Source organism: Sus scrofa, chromosome 13 (genome assembly GCF_054392235.1).
Source record: "Sus scrofa isolate SSC_HxYL_T2T_F1_AM1 chromosome 13, Sscrofa_HxYL_maternal_Yorkshire_Landrace_v2.0, whole genome shotgun sequence".
Taxonomy (NCBI): domain Eukaryota; kingdom Metazoa; phylum Chordata; class Mammalia; order Artiodactyla; family Suidae; genus Sus; species Sus scrofa.
Window position 1 is genome coordinate 180,210,637 of NC_139395.1, and position 16,653 is coordinate 180,227,289.

A 16,653-nucleotide genomic window follows, 5' to 3' on the forward strand; every position below is an offset into this window, starting at 1 on the left:
AAATAAAAATTATTAAAAATAATAAAATATGAACACCCTTCCACATGGCTCCAAAATTCTAGCCATCTTTGCACTGAAATTATTAACAGACAAAATAGTTAACTTACACTTAAATATAAACATTTATATTATTATAAATTAATTTTATATGAAAGTGGCTAAAGTTACAGATAAAGTGATGTGATTGATTCCAACAATCTTAATAAAGTGTGGAGAAAAACAGCTTGTAAGTCTTCAGTTATATGACAATCATATACAAACATGACAAGCCATGGTGATTTTTCACAGTTGTTTTTAGCAGTTATCCTTCTGTAAAGTTCACCTGCAAGCAGGTTCTCATATATAAGTAAAGCTAAAAAAAAAAAAAAAAATCATCCTCATAGTTTTTCTTTCTCTCAGCATATGTTAGAGTTGAGTGGCAAAGGCATTTTTCCCAATGACAAATTAAACATTTTACTTTTTTAAACATGGGTACCATTTACCCATAGCAAACTTGCAGGATAAAATATTGTTTACTAAACTTCTTTTATATTTTACCCATTAGGCCAACATATAGAGTAAATTTACCTGGAACCCAGCTAGTATTTTATTGCTGTTGGAAATCTTACTTCTCTATATTTATTTTTTCAATCTAATTGGCTTAGTTATAAACTTAATCTTTCAAAATTCCCATAATATTCAGTAAAGCCTAATAACCTACCCCATTTATAAAGCTGAGGTATGTCATTTGATAAGCCAAAATCTGAACTCATAGTACAATACCAATGTCCTAAAATTTCAATACTTATTGGTATTTTGTTTGTTTGTTTGCTTGCTATTTATGGCTGCACCCACAGCATATGGAGGTTCCCAGGGTAGGGGTCAAATCGGAGCTATAACTGCCAGCCTACGCCACAGCCACAGCAACACCAGATCCAAGCTGTGTCTGCAACCTACACCACAGCTTATGGCAACACTGGATCCTTAACCCACTGAGCGAGGCCAGGGATCGAACCTGCAACCTCATGGTTCCTAGTCAGATTCATTTCCACTGTGTCATTATGGGAACTCCCTTCTTGGTATTTTATCTCATTCATTGACATTTTGGGTGAAATCCCAGGATATGACCATAATTTGATTTTTAAAATTTTTAGGTGCAAGGAAAATATACACAAGCACTTAAATATTTTTCAAAATAATGATTCAGTGGAATCAGGATATAAGGGATTGGATGTAACTTTTCTGAGGGTTTAAGACAAACTGTGTTAGGGAATAAATTCCTATTATATATTTTGATCCTTACATCACCTATAGTGTAGTTATATGTATATTTTACAGATAAAATAAAAATGTCTGAGAATTTAGATAAGTTCCTCAAGGTGAAAGAACCTATGGTTGTGTTTTTACAATTCTGGTCTACTGATTCTAGAGATTGACATAGCCACTAGTACATATTTCATTTTCTTCACAGATGTACTGCCTTTCTATTTAAAAATGAAGAAATGGAATGTAATCTAAATACATTAGATATATTCATTGCACTTTTTTTTTCCTTTTTAGGGCTCCACCTATTGCACATGGAAGTTCCCTGGCTAGGGATTGAATTAGAGTTGCTGCTGCCAGCCTACGCCATAGCAATGGCAACACTGGACCTGAGCTGCATCTGCAACCTATGTCACAGTTGTAGCAACCGCCGAATGAGGCCAGGGATCAAACCTGCATCCTCACAAAGACTATGTTGGATCCTTAACCCAGTGAGCAACAATGGGAACTCCTGCTGCATTATTTGAACAAACGAAATAGAACAAAATATATACCTCAATTAATTTACATATACACAATGTGCATAAAACACATACGCACACACACACACAGTACGTTTACAGGATAGATATATATGTAGATATACTAGACACAAAGTTTGAACATAAAGCAGTAGTTTCCATCCATATAGACAGAAGTATTATATGATATTCCCTGTGATAAACAAGTCTTTAGTCAGAATTGTGAAAAATAGGTAGGTGATGGAAGGAAATATCTTTTGCTGGTTTTTAATGCAAATTAATATAGAATTCTGATATCTAAAGACTATACTTTGAATTTTCCTATTACCTTCCAAAAAGCTAATAAGAATATCCATATTTGTTTGTTTGCTTGTTTGTTTTAAATCACACATTGTGATTTAAACCACTGGAAACTGAATGGAATACTGCTGTGTGGAGCTACTGTAAACGTGGTACACTTCCAGCCCCAAAGACATGATGACATATAATACACACCTGGGTATTTGTTGATTTATTTGATTGTTTATTTTGGAGGCTTCTTTAATTTATATATGATATAATAGTTAGAGCAGAGAATCTGGAGCCAGATTGCCTGGTTTTTGAATTCAGGCTCAATGACCGACTAGCTGTGTGGTATCAGGAAGATTACTTAATCTCACTGTTTTTAAGTTTTCACATTGGTAAAATGAGGATACCTCACAGCTTCATTATGAGGATATTAGTGAGTAACATACAAAAAAAATTTACAATAGTACATAAAAAATAAGTCCAAGGATATTGGGAAATTTATAACATATATGTAGAGTGTAGTGACAACTAACGAAAGAAACACACCCATATCTACCACACAGCTTAAGAAATTAATAATAATTAACATCTTAGGAATCCCCAAGTTACTGCTCCACATCTAACAATCTTCTTCCTTTACTCCAAGATCTAAAATCTGCTCTGAATTCTGTTTATCATTTGCTTGCTTTTTAAAATACTTTTACCACATAGATAGGAATCCATTGCATAGTATATACAAACAATTTATTGTTTACTTGATCATATTTTTGAAATTTCAAAAATAACACAGTGTATGTGTAGGGGAAACTCAACTATAGAGAGAGCTCTATGCTTATTTCAAGAAATCCCTGGAGGAGTGGGGAGTGAGATAACTAGTTGACTAATGATGTGTAATGTCTCTTTAAGTCTGAGGCACTTAGGCCCTGTTGGTTTATTGACAGCTTCTCTCCAGAGAAATATAACAAATAGGTGTATATATTAAAATACAGAGCTTATCAGAGTGGGTTGAAAAAAAAAAGAGAGAGAGGACCAAACTATTTTTTTTTCTCCCAGAAACCCATTTTATATATTAAAAATTCTGATAGATTGAGTGTAAAGGATGGGGCATGTTTACCAGTATAAAAGAAAGCAGAAGAAGTTATATCAATTTTGACAAAGCAAATTTCAGAACAAGGAAGATTATCAGTTATAAAGAGGGACATTGAATAATCAATTCCCCAAGCAGACATAACAATACAAAATGTGTATGAGCCTAATGACAGAATGTCATATTTCTAAGATGTTGAAACTAAATTCTCTCAGAAGTATCAGCTTTGACATATATTACATGTGACTCAGATATGAGGGAAATGGAATCTGATACTTGAAGTTATACACAATTTCTTCAGAATTGAATAATGAATACTCAAATCAAAAATAAAATATTCATCTTATAAATAAGACTAATATACATTATTTCCCTATTTAAGTCACTGGTATCCAAACCACCAACTGACTTTGTCAAAAAAAAAAAAAATGTTTTTTCATTATCTCCTGGTTAGAGTCTGCAATTGCATTACATTTATCAGCCAGGTTAAAAAGTTACATAGATAATTCATAGATGTATCCTATCATTATACTTAGGAAGAAGGTATTTGAGATAATTACTTTTTTTTAACTTTGTTTCTCTCTTCAGGATAATTTCATTGAATATTGCAACTGAAAAAGGACAAAGAATAAATTCTTATTCCGTATCGCCCTAGAGCAATGACAATCAGCTGGTGAACAGTTTGCCTAATGAGGCAGTTATGACACTCAGAAGATTCCCTGAAATCAAGGTTATTTGGGCTTTTCAACAGTACTTCATGATCTCTTCATGCACTGGAGGATGGAGTCGCAGAGCATTACAACAATTTAACGCGATCCCATTCTGTTCTTTAAAGTCTTTTAAAATATGTGTAATATATTATTAATGCTCTTTTCAGATTAGAAATGCAGCAAACATTTTTCTAACTTTTACAAAATGAGGGGGAAAAGGAAGAAAGGAAGCTCTGTCTAATTTAAAATCAAATATCTTTCCATTCACTTTATATTAGAAATAGTACTTTGATTAGTATTCAAATACTAAAAAACTGTTCCATCAAAGAGTTTATTTTACTTAGACCTCTCTTACTAGCAGTAATTATATTACATACTTAATAATGTCCATGTCAAAGAGCATTTCTTGGTGTTATCTTAGGTCTGTTGGAGAACATACCCACTCAGATTTTTTAGATAAATCTATAATGGGAGTGTATTCTGATGTACCCTAGAAAATAAAACAAATAATAAAGTTTCTATTTCTAATTAATAATTTTATTATGTAAAAATAATTGGAGGATTTTAAATTATCAAGACTATCTAAACTATATAAATATAAAATGGCTGATAAGTAATAGTTACTAAATAAATGCAAGCGAATATTATATTTATAAGAGGTCAGAATATGATAGCAATAAATGAGAAGGTCTCAAGGGTCAATTTATGTGGAAATAAAATTAGTCCATGTAGCATGTATAAAAACCAAGACAAGGAGTTCCCGTTGTGATGCAGTGGTTAACGAGTCCGACTAGGAACCATGAGGTTGCGGGTTCGATTCCTGGCCTTGCTCAGTGGGTTAAGGATCCGGCGTTGCCGTGAGCTATGGTGTAGGTCACAGACGCAGCTCGGATCCCGCGTTGCTGTGGCTGTGGTGTAGGCTGGCAGCTGCAGCTCCGATTGGACCCCTAGCCTGGGAACTCCATATGCCGCAGGAGCGGCTCAGGAAATGGCAAAAAGACAAAAAAAAAAAAAAAAAGGCAAGGAAATTAATGAAAAGACTACAATATTTCAGGACAAGAGCAAATAGAGGAAGTATGCCTGCTTTCACCTTTCTCATAAAATTTCTAGATGAAATTAAAGATGAGCTGAAATATCCAAATCAATCTGTTAAACAAAAGTTTAATTTACCCCTCAGTACGAGTTGGTTGTACCTATCAAACTTTACTTATTCCTGTAATAGGAGGGAGGGTGAAAAAGGAGGTGAGGTGGAAAGGGGGGAAATAAGCATTTGTAGGATGAAGGGAGCATTTGTATTAGGTAAAATGAGTCATGAGATCTGCAAGTATCTTAATTGGTTAGGTAGAAAAGTGCTTTTCTTTTATAGGGAGGAGTAAACCAAGCTAGAAATAACCAGGGTATAGGGAAGTGGGATGAGTGAGGGTGACATGATATGACAGTAGATGAGAGAATGTTTAACCTGAAGTCAGTCTATTCTTAGAAGACCCTATAAGGAGACCTTGCTGCTGGTTCAAGGTGAGAATGTGTCAAAATCCAGGGCCAGCTCATTATGTATGAGGCACAGAAAGAAGATTTGAGTCTGACCTCATCATATGTAATTAAGGGAGCATTCCCAAGTCTTAACTAAAATCATAAGGGGAAGGGTGGTTCTTGCAGTAAGACCTCTTCATTGCTGCAGTTTTCCAAGAGCAAAGGGCTCAATACAAATTCAATTTTGGCACATCCCACAAATCAAAATGTCTAAAAACGTTGACTTTTAAAATCAAACTCATTATATTCTTCCTACTAATCAGTTGATCTCCAAACTCAGTATCACTATCCCCACAGTTGTTCAGTCCAGAAATCTGTAAATTTCCATTTGCCTTCTCTTACTACAGACATCCACTCTCTCTACTATCTACCTCCCTACACTTAAATATATTCAAGATTTGTAAATATTTTTCTATCTCAATAGTCACCTTCTTGTTCTAATCTATCATTTCTCACCTGAACTGCTATAACAAACTTTAATCTAGAGAGGCCCCTCATTTTATTCTCTCCAGTATAGTCAGATTATCTTTTAAAATGCCACTAAAAATCTTCCTTGCTTGTGTTTCATCTTCAAACACTGAACAAAATCTTTAACATTACTGAAATCTGGCCTTCTTTGCCTCTACACCTTCATTTCACTCTCCTTGTATTTTTCAAACACATCAACAGGATCTCCAGGCTCCTATTACCTGGTTTCTTTCTACTTTCTCCATTTCTTACCATCCCAAAATAGCAACCACTGTGTTCCCTCCATTGAACTTGTGTCTGCACCCCATGCTATGTACACTGACTTGCTTTTTCATATATATTTACATGAAATATGCTTTATCTGCAAATGCAACGCTTTTCCATTTTCTCTGTCCCTGAATATTTTTCATTTATCTTAACCTTTTTGTAACTTTGGGAGAATAAATTTTGACTGTGCTTTGCACCACTAAAATATCTACCTGGCTATCTTCAAATATTTACACGTGGCAGGGCTCATTGGAAAATAATTATTTTTAAATATCAGCAATTTCATAGAAGAGCAAAGAAATAAACTAGCTAGATTCTGCTGATACCCCATGTATAGTTATTTTAGTATATTATACTTAAAAAGTGAAAACAACATATTTGTGAATATACAATATTTCAGGTGCATAATGATTTAAAACTGCTTTTGTAGACAAGCCTGAGTGTCTAATCACAAAGTTATTTAACTCAGGAAAAATAGTTTCTGTTGAATGAGTAATTCAACAGAATGAATGGGTAATTTCAGGTAATATTTTAATAAGTATATTTTTAAATTACATTTTTGGATATATACTCTCATTATGCCTTCCAAAAGTGTAAATAAGAGTAAAATTTTTTTGATTGATGTCTATTTTTAGAAAATAAATTCTTAAATTTATTTATGAATGAAGCTAACTTTATAGCTTATATAAAAGTTATTTCCTTTTAGGTGTAAAGGTTTTCCCCTAAATATATTAAACTGAAGTAATTTTGAAGTAATACTATAAGAAGATATGAACAACTAAAAGATTAATTGCTAGAGTTCCCACTGTGGCTCAGCATAAACAAACCCAACTAGTGTCCATGAGGATGCAGGTTCATCCCTCTAGCTCGGTGGGTTAAGGATCGAGTTGCCAAGAGCTGTTGTCTAGGTTGCAGATGTGGTTCAGATCTGGTGCTGCTGTGGCTTGGCATAGGCCAGCAGCTACAGTTCCAATTTGACTCCTAGTCTGGGAACTTCCATATGCTGTGGGTGCAGCCCTGAAAAGCCCAAAAAAAAAAAAAAATTACTAATCAAAAAAGATAGTTTCATTTTTATCTGACTATTGAGTGTATTAATATATCCAATTAGAACAAAGACATTTTATTTACCTTTTTATTTATCTTTATTTTCTAAAATTTTCCGGCTACACCCACAGAATATGGAATTTCCAGGCCAGAGATTGAATTGAGCTACAGATGCCACCTATGCTGTACCAGCATTGCCAGATTCTTAACTCTCCGCTCCAGGCTGGGATTGAACCCACACCTCCACAGCAACCCGAGCTGCTGCTGTCAGATTCTTAACCCACTGCGCCACAGCAGAAACTTCAAACATGGATATTCTAAATTCAAGATAATAGGAGCGTTTCAGTTAAAATCTTTGGTAATAACTACATGGGCTTTTATAAAATTTCTTATAAGACTCAATTTTTCCCACAGGAGACACAAAGGAGAGTTTATTAGAATGTATATATACATAGGTATAAATTTGTTTTCCAGATTGTAATTTTATTTTTTAATGTTCCTAATTGAGATATTTTGGTATTCTATGTACATGTCTTAGACTCCCTGTTTCCTGGGGTCATTATGAACCTATACCAATCTATGCTAGAAAGTATAGATCTATAATTTTCTATTTTTTGCCAGAGTTCATGGTACAATTAAAGAAAAATTTAAACAAATGCCAAAAATTCCTAATACTGCCTGTAAACTGAAATTGCTTTATTTTCATTTTTTCCCTAAGCTTGTTGTATGTCTTGCAGAATATCTTTTCAAAAGTCAGACGGAAAGATATATATTATTTGCTTGGGACTACATGCACAATAAGTTCAAACCACTTATGCTGGCCAGGAAATCTTTGTCAATTTCATAGCAAAATGTAAGTTGAATTTTTGACAATTTTTGATAGTGTACATCCTCAAATTCTTTGTACATTGTTTACAAGAAACTTAAAAATAAATTTGGTTAGATAAAATTTTCTTCCTGGAGTTGCCGTTGTGGCTCAGGGGAAAAGAATCTGACTAGCATCCATGAGGAGGTAGGTTTGATCCCTAGCCTCGCCCAGTGGGTTAATGATCTGACATTGCCATAAGCTGTGGTATAGGTTGAAGAAGTGGCTCAGATCTGGTGTTGCCATGGCTGAGGCATAGGCCAGCAGCTATAGCTCCAACTGGATCCTTAGCCTGGGAAACTCCATATGCTGCAGATGCAGCCCTAAAAAGACAAAAAAAAATATTTTTTTCCACCTCTTATTCTCCTTTAAACTGTGGTTGAACTGGCAGGTATTATAATAAGTTTTTATGAATTAGCTAATAATTTGTATAATGCTTTGTTATTACCAAACTAATCAGATGAATCAAGCTGAATACATTGTGTTTCATCTTTATTTCTTTATCCCCAAAGCAATTATTTTTTTAAATATCTTTGAAAATTTACAGCTAATAGAGGACAAATATTATCTATACCAAACTTTCATAACAATTTTTGAAAGTCTTGTTTCATATATCTATAAGCTTTTCTATCTGCATTTTCTATGGTCTTCGTGACTCAACTGAAAAGACACCTGCACCTTTATACTTGGAAATCTCTCAGTTCCCACAGATTCAAAGTTTCCTGCTTTGAATTTTTTTTTGGCTGACAATGGAAAAAAAAAAAAAAGTTTATCACTGATATTTGTTCTCCTTTAAGGAACAAATCTAAGAAACAGAATTTTGAGCTTGTCCCTGGGGAAAAATTAGTTCACTTTTATCCATCTTAACCTTAGCTTTTAACCCAAGGAAAATTACAGAGGCTGGTGCCATAAGAGTGGAGCCCTATTTCATTTGTCTAGCCTTGCTATTTTGATGTCTTTTCTTTACAATTACTTGCATTGATGTCACCATTGAATGTGCTTTTAAATAGTTTCATAGCATGTTAAGGTGAAGCTTGAAATTTTTCAACTTAATTCTAGACAGATGAGCCTGTCAAAATTATAAAATTTTATAACATTGTAGCCCTGTTACTTTCTCAGTATTACTCTTAATAGTGATAGCTATTGTTTGTCCTACAATAAAAACAATAAATCTTTCTGCTTCAGCTCCAACATGTAAAGAACTTAGAAGTTGTCGCAGGACTCTTACAGGAAAAAAAAAAAAAAAATCTGGACAAACAAAATCAATGACTTGCCTTGATCCATCAGAGAACTGCTACCTTGTAATCTAAAGACAAAATCAAATCCAGAGTTACAGCTGAGATTAGCCTCCCTGCAACAGAAGCAGCATGAACCGATAGAAATGTTTACATGATAATTCTTAACCCAGTATCTAAACTGTGGACTAGAGTATGGACTGCATTGTAAGTGAGAAAGCTCTGGGGGCCACAGTCTTAGTTGTCCTCACACTTTCATGGTTAAAAAGCTGAGAAAGAGCCCACTGTGGCTGTGGAGGGCAGGAGAAGAATATTCATTGTGAAATATGACCTGAGGATTTCCTAGATAAGTTCTATTTTTCAGGGTAAAGTATTTACCAAAACGTTGTCTAGTCAAGAAGAAGAAGAATTCTCCCCCTACAAATTCCCCTAGTCTTCTGAATCAACAAAAAGTGAGAGGAGCAAAGAAACACTTGTGAAGGTTACAGTCCAGATATACACACCCCACTAAAAGACTGAGATTTTAACTCTAAGATCACAGACTGCTTCCTATCCTTCCCACCTCACCCCTACACCTCCACAGAACCAGTATAATAATGGTGAATTACAGATAAACGAGGTGAGAGGTAGAATGTGTATTGAAGGAAGAGTTCTTAGAGAAATCCAAAGAGAGCAGAGGAGATAAAATAAGACCATCAGAAGAATTTCAGGTACCTGGCACATACAGCAAAAAGAAACACTGAATAAGCACCAGAATAACATAAAGCTGCATACTAATGTTTTCAACAAAAATGACAAGGCAGGTCAAAAAGCAAGAAAATATAGTCTGAAGGGAAAAAACCAGCATCAGAAACAGATTCAGGTAAGACACAAATGTTGGCATTATGAGACAGGAGATTTAAAAATTATGATTGGTATATTATGGGCTCTAGTAGAAAAAAAAAAAAGATACAAAAGATGGATAAGTATAGAGATGTAAACAATAAGAAATAGCAAGATAAAAATAACAAGTCAAAAGCACTGTCACAGAAATTAAGAATACCTTTGATGGTCTCATCAGCAGATCCTACAGAAAAATAAATAAACAAAAAATAATGAGCTTGAAGATATTCCCAAAATAAAGGAGGCAAAAATAAAATGTACTTTTAAAACCACAGAATTTTCAAGAACCATGTAAAATTTCCAAAAGGTGTAACATTAAAAATCAAATACATAAAAACTAATATTTACAAGAAAGATAAAGAAAGCCAAGATAAACATAAAACCTTGAAAGAAGGCAGTTAATTAAAATCTCCTATCTGTGTAGAACAAGGGGAAAATTACAGTGAAAATAAACATATTCTTTTCATACAATTCGGCAATTGTGCTCCTTTGCATTTACCCCAATGAGTTGAAAATTTATATACAAAATTTTTGCAGATGTATTTATAGCAGTTGTATTCATAATTGCCAAAGCCTGGAAGCAAACAAAATGTCTTTCAGTACATGAATGGATCAGCCATGTTATATCAGTTTCCAGATAATGTAATATTACTTGGCACTAAAAATATGAGTTATCAAGCTGTAAAAAGATATGGAAGAAACTTAAGTGCATATAACTATATGAGAAAAGTCAATCTGAAAGATTTCAACTACAGGCAATATTTGAACAAAGGTTTGAGCAGCACAGGTCCACTTATAGGTGGACATTTTTTTCATAAAGATGTCCAGTTGGTTGAAACTTCAGATGGGAGAACTGCAGACCCAGAGGGCTGGCTGTATGAATTTTTTTTTTTTTTTTTTTTTTTTTTTTTGTCGTTTTGCCATTTCTTGGGCCGTTCTTGCGGCACATGGAGGTTCCCAGGCTAGGGGTCGAATCGGAGCTGTAGCCACCGGCCTACGCCGGAGCCACAGCAACATGGGGATCCTAGCCATGTCTGCGACCTACACCACAGCTCACGGCAACGCCAGATCCCTAACCCACTTAGCAAGGCCAGGGATTGAACCCTCAACCTCATGGTTCCTAGTCGGATTCATTAACCACTGAGCCACGAAGGGAACTCCCACATACGAATTTTTAACTGTGGGGGCAAGAGGACTTGGTGGGCATCCCTAACCCCCAAGTTTTTCAAGAGTCAACTGTATACGAATGTCTGTAAAAAAGCAATACTGTGGAGAAAGTAAAAAGATCAGCGGTTGTCAGGGGTTAGCAGGGAGGGATGGATGGTTAGGTGAATCACAGAGGATTTTGAGGCCAGTAAAACTACTCTGCCTGATATTATAATGGTGTTTACATGTCATTATACATTTTTTCAGATTCATAGACTGTACAACTATGAAAAATTCTCCTGTTTTCTAATATAATTCTCCAATCTAAGGAAAGGGTGCCTTGAAGAAAAGGATTCCAGGACTAAAGCAGGAAATATTCCACATGACCTGGATCATCTTGTGGTACCAGAAAGTACAAAAGTTCTAAAGACAAACAAATAAAAAATACAGTGATGGAGGTGTGCCAAAGCACACAGGAGCCAACTGAAAAAGATTCCAATAGCCAAAGCTGGAAAAATGTGAGCAAGATAACTTGAAATATAAGATGAATACACATGAGGCCACACTGATACAAACTAATGATTGAATTACTAAATGAGAAAGGATATAAAAAATAAATAATACATAAGCATTCCAAATAACTTATGTAGATTCTACACCAGTAAAAATGTAGAACATATCTATTCCTTAAGTGTGAGCTTCACATGACTTCCTTTCAAACAGTAAAACATGTAAAGAAGAAGAAAGAGTACTTTGCCCTGGAGAAACCTGATAAACATTCCTTTAGCCAGGTGACCAAGATTGTCATCAAAAGGGCAGAGTTATATTGACAGTGTGCAGTCTCTATATGATAAGAAGAGAATAACATTGTCTTCTTCTTAAAGCCCATGACCTAGCCTAGTGACGAGAAAATAACAAAAACAAAAGAGAAAAATTTCAATTTCAGGAAATTCTACTAGATACCTGGTCCACACTCCTTGAAAGTGACAAATGCATCCAAATAAGGAAATTCTGAGAAACTATCACAGCCAAGAGAAGTTTAAGGACACATGGCTATAACATGTTATAGGATATCATGGTTAAGATCCTGGAATAGAGAAAAGGTAGCAGGTAAAACTAAGAAAATCTGAATAAAGTGTGCCCTTTAGTTAATAATAATATATCAATATTTGTTCAATAGTTGTAACAAATTTCCCTTACCAATAGAAAATGAGAAGAACTGGTTTCTGGCTTATGAGAAATCTCTGTATTATCATCATAAATTTTCTAGAGCTCTCAAAGTGCCCTAAAATTAAAAATATTTTTAAAAAATTGAGGTATGAGGCCCTCAATAAACTCACACACATGCATATATATGTATATATATGTAATAAGTTTTTACAAGAAGAAAAATTCTTTCTTTTTTTCAATTTCCACAAAGTTTTATCATTGCTTCTTGGCCTGAATGCATATAGAAGTAACTATGTATATATGGATATATAACATTTAAAGTGCAAATATAAATACATTTTAATATAAAATTCATTAAGGATTAGTCAAAACAATCATATAAAAATGAATTATTTCATCTTTGGTTTTAAGAAATATTTAATGAATGAACATTCCTTCTACTCATCTGAATTTCAACCTTATATTCATATATGTGTAATCTACTTTGTACCTATTATAATTATGTAATTAATAAACTCCGTTGTCCTTAAGTCCTATTCTCAGACACTCTGCTGGCCTCTCCCCCTCTGCTACTTTTCTAAATGCTATAATATCCCAGGACTTTGTCTCTGTTCTCTTCTGTTTTCTCCTTACATTTGGTCTTTATGCTAATGATTATGTGTTTATGTTTCTTAACCCTGTCCTTCATTTTACATAATTTACTGCTTCTTTTTTGAGCATCAGTTTCATGATAATACAAATGCTAACTTGTGATGCCCAGTGGGGTTGTCTAATTGGTGCATTAAATGTAATATAGAATAAAGACCACCTGATTTTTTTCCTAAATCTTTTCAGCTCTATCTCCTCCAGCTGATATCGTGAGTCTTCCAATTACTTGAGCCAAAGTTCTCTCCACACCTCATTCAGTTTCCCTGAAAAATTCATCCTTTCCAATTTCAAAATGTATCTGAAATCTGATCACATCTCACCACCATCACATCCATCCCTTCCAGTATTGTCTCCCAAAGACTCTTACCTTACTTGAAATACTCTATTTCATTTCTTGCTTTGTCTTATCCCTAACAGCCAAGCTATTCTCAGTGTAAGTTAGGGTGATGTTTTAAATATTATATTATTCCTCTGCATAAAAATTTAAATGCATTTAATATATATATTATATATATTTATATTTAATATAAATATATATGCATATACATATATATTTAGAATAAAATCCAACTTTTTATGGTAGAAGGCAAGAATATTAATGAATTGTTCCCTCCTCATCTTTCTGAAATTTTCTCCCATAATTCTTCCTTTTCCCACTCCTTGCTAAGTTCAATACTAGAACATCCAGCCATTCAAAATCTTCAGAAAAAATAATCAAATCAAAATGGATTTTTCACACGCAGACCTGTAAACTAATATATGTGTACAATCTGCCTATTATCATATCTTTATACAGCTATTTTAGCCAATTCTAAACTTTAAATCACATTTCTTTTCTAGAAGGAAATGAAGCTAATTTACTTTAGAGAGCTCAAGAAGTAACTATTAGGAAAAATCTCTAGGGAGGCCAGTACATCATTTAATCTCTGTAAATCATTTTTTTATTTTTAAAAATTAAATGCTCACTAAAGCATGTTGATAAGAGAAGGGTATTTGGTTATGTATGGCATGAATTGCACAGGAAGTGTTTGGAAGATAAATAGTAATTATTTGCTTGGAAAAGAAAATTCAGAATCTAATTTTCATGAGTAATTATTCTCATTCTTTTTACTTTGGCTCCAAAAACCTATGCACAATATTAAAGAAAAAGAAAATGGAAAAACTAACAGACCTTTATTTATACTCCCAAGCATGAAAAGGAAAAAAAAAAAAAAGAATTTTCCCATTTTCACTGTACTAGCTATTGCTTTTTTCTGATATAATCAGCAGTATACAAATATATTATGGATGATCCTGCATATGATTATTTGTAAAGGTTAACTTATTGATATAGGGTTAAAAGTCTGTATATACCAACAGCATTTTCAAAATGGAATCAGGTAGTCTTTTTAGGTCATATTCACGTAATTAATTTAGTTAAATACGGTCAACATAAAAAAATTACTTCATGGAAAAATTTATGATTTACTGAAAATCAGAGTCATATTCAGAATGAAAACTATATATATGCTTATTTTTTAATTCATCTTATTCTATCTAAATATATATGTACCTTCTACCTGCTGAGAAGCACTCCAGGCAAACCAGTGGATCCTGAGCTATTGAAGAAGTCAGATATTACTAACCTAAAAGAATATAATAAATAAAAGGAAGTTACAGGATAGAAGAAAAAACCCAGTCGGTTTGGGGTGAACTGAGGATTTAGCATAAGGTGGTTGAGGAAAAACTCTCCTAAAGTGATAATTGAAGTGAGACCAAAGTGAAGCGAGGAAGTGAATTTTGATAAATCTGGGCAACAGCTAAAACACCTACTCTTAAAATCTTCAATTAGTTCATGATTTTTTTTTAAGATTTTCTTTAACTTCATTTATTAGAAGTTGTAGCAGGAGTTCCCGTTGTGGCACAGTGGTTAATGAATCCGACTAGGATCCAAGAGGATGGGGGTTCAGTCCCTTGCCTTGCTCAGTGGGTTAAGGATCCTGTGTTGCGGTGAGCTGTGGTGTAGGTTGCAGATGCAGCTCAGATCCCTCATTGCTGTGGCTCTGGCACAGGCTTGTGGTTACAGCTCTGATTAGACCCCTAGCCTGGGAACCACCATATGCTGCAGGAGTGGCCCTAGAAAAGGCAAAAAGACCCCCCCTCCAAAAAAAAAGACTTATAGCAGTTAAAACGTACTCCAAATTTAGCTTTTATTCTCATTAACTTGGTAAACCAATTGTGATGTCTTAAATAAACTTTACTTAATTCATCACTTAAAGTTGGTACATTTAACAGTAAGACCATCTGGACATTACGCTTTATGAGAGAGGGATAAAGACTTTTAGCCATTGATTAAACATCATTAATATTTTGGATTATTCTGCAGATATTTAGTTTCTAGTAGTGTACTCATATAACTAAGAGTCAAATATTACAAAGATTTTTATCATGAGAACAGTAGTTCTCTATCCCAAACCACCTCTCCCATCCTCAGTACAATTCTTCAAACACAAACGTTTTAAATAATTTTAACTAAAATGTATTATTATAAAAACTAAAATAAAATTTATAAATAACATTTATTAATATTGTTAATATTGATAATAGAAAAATCTTGTTTTACCAGTTTCATCCTACCAACAACCATACAATCATTTTGAAGCAAATATCAAAAACATTTTCCTTTAAATATTTTGCATCATCTCATAATCTCTAAGAACTAAATTTTAAGCAAAATGTACCATCACACACATACACACACACACACAAACACACACCACACACACGCAAATATTAAAAAAATAATCAACTATTCAAGAAAGTTTTCAAAATTCTCTGAGTGTCCTCAACATTTAAAAAAAAATATTTGAACTGGGAATCAAATTATGTCCACACCCTGCAACTGGTTGTCTCATAAATCTCTATTAAATCTTAGGTTTCCCCCAGCTCACCCCTATCACATACAGTGTCCTTTGCTCTATAAGATTTCTGTCAATACAGATTTTATTGGTTACCTCCCCATGATTTTGAACCATTTCCTAAAATTTGATTTCACTACTTCAGCCTAAGATAGTTGTCTGGGGTGCTATACGTGATTATTTTTTTAAAAATAGGGTTTGGTAAACATTTTCTATTAAGGGACAGATTGTGAATATTTTTGGTCATAAGGCTTTTACTGCTTCTACTCAGCTCTGCTGTCATAGTATGAAAGCAGCCATAGACAGTATGTAAATGAAGGATGGGGCTGTTATCCAATAAAACTTTATTTGGAAACTAGGATTTGGCCTATGGGTCAGAGTTTGCTGACTCCTGATTTGTTCCAGGCTTTCAATATGTAGGTAGCTAAAGCCTATTTTACATTAACGATATGGTTATTAACCATATATTGGTATAATTATTGAAGGACAATTTTTAACATAATTACTTCCCCATTTTTAACTTAGTATTAAATTATCATTTATGATACAGATTGTCTTTATTACAAAACAAAATTTTAATAGATTATCATATGTTTAAACTTAATTATATTAACTATATGAAAAGAACAGTGTTTGTGGTAAAGTTGGAGACT

General features: G+C 33.7%; 1 long non-coding RNA gene across 1 annotated transcript in view; it reads right to left on the reverse strand.

Moving 5' to 3' along the window:
• Positions 1-16,653, reverse strand: part of LOC110256450 (uncharacterized) — a 966,327-nt gene that overhangs the window by 63,456 nt on the left and 886,218 nt on the right. The window contains exon 3 of the long non-coding RNA XR_014823581.1: positions 10,300-10,323. This is a non-coding gene — a long non-coding RNA (uncharacterized LOC110256450). The remainder of the gene's footprint in view (positions 1-10,299; positions 10,324-16,653) is intronic.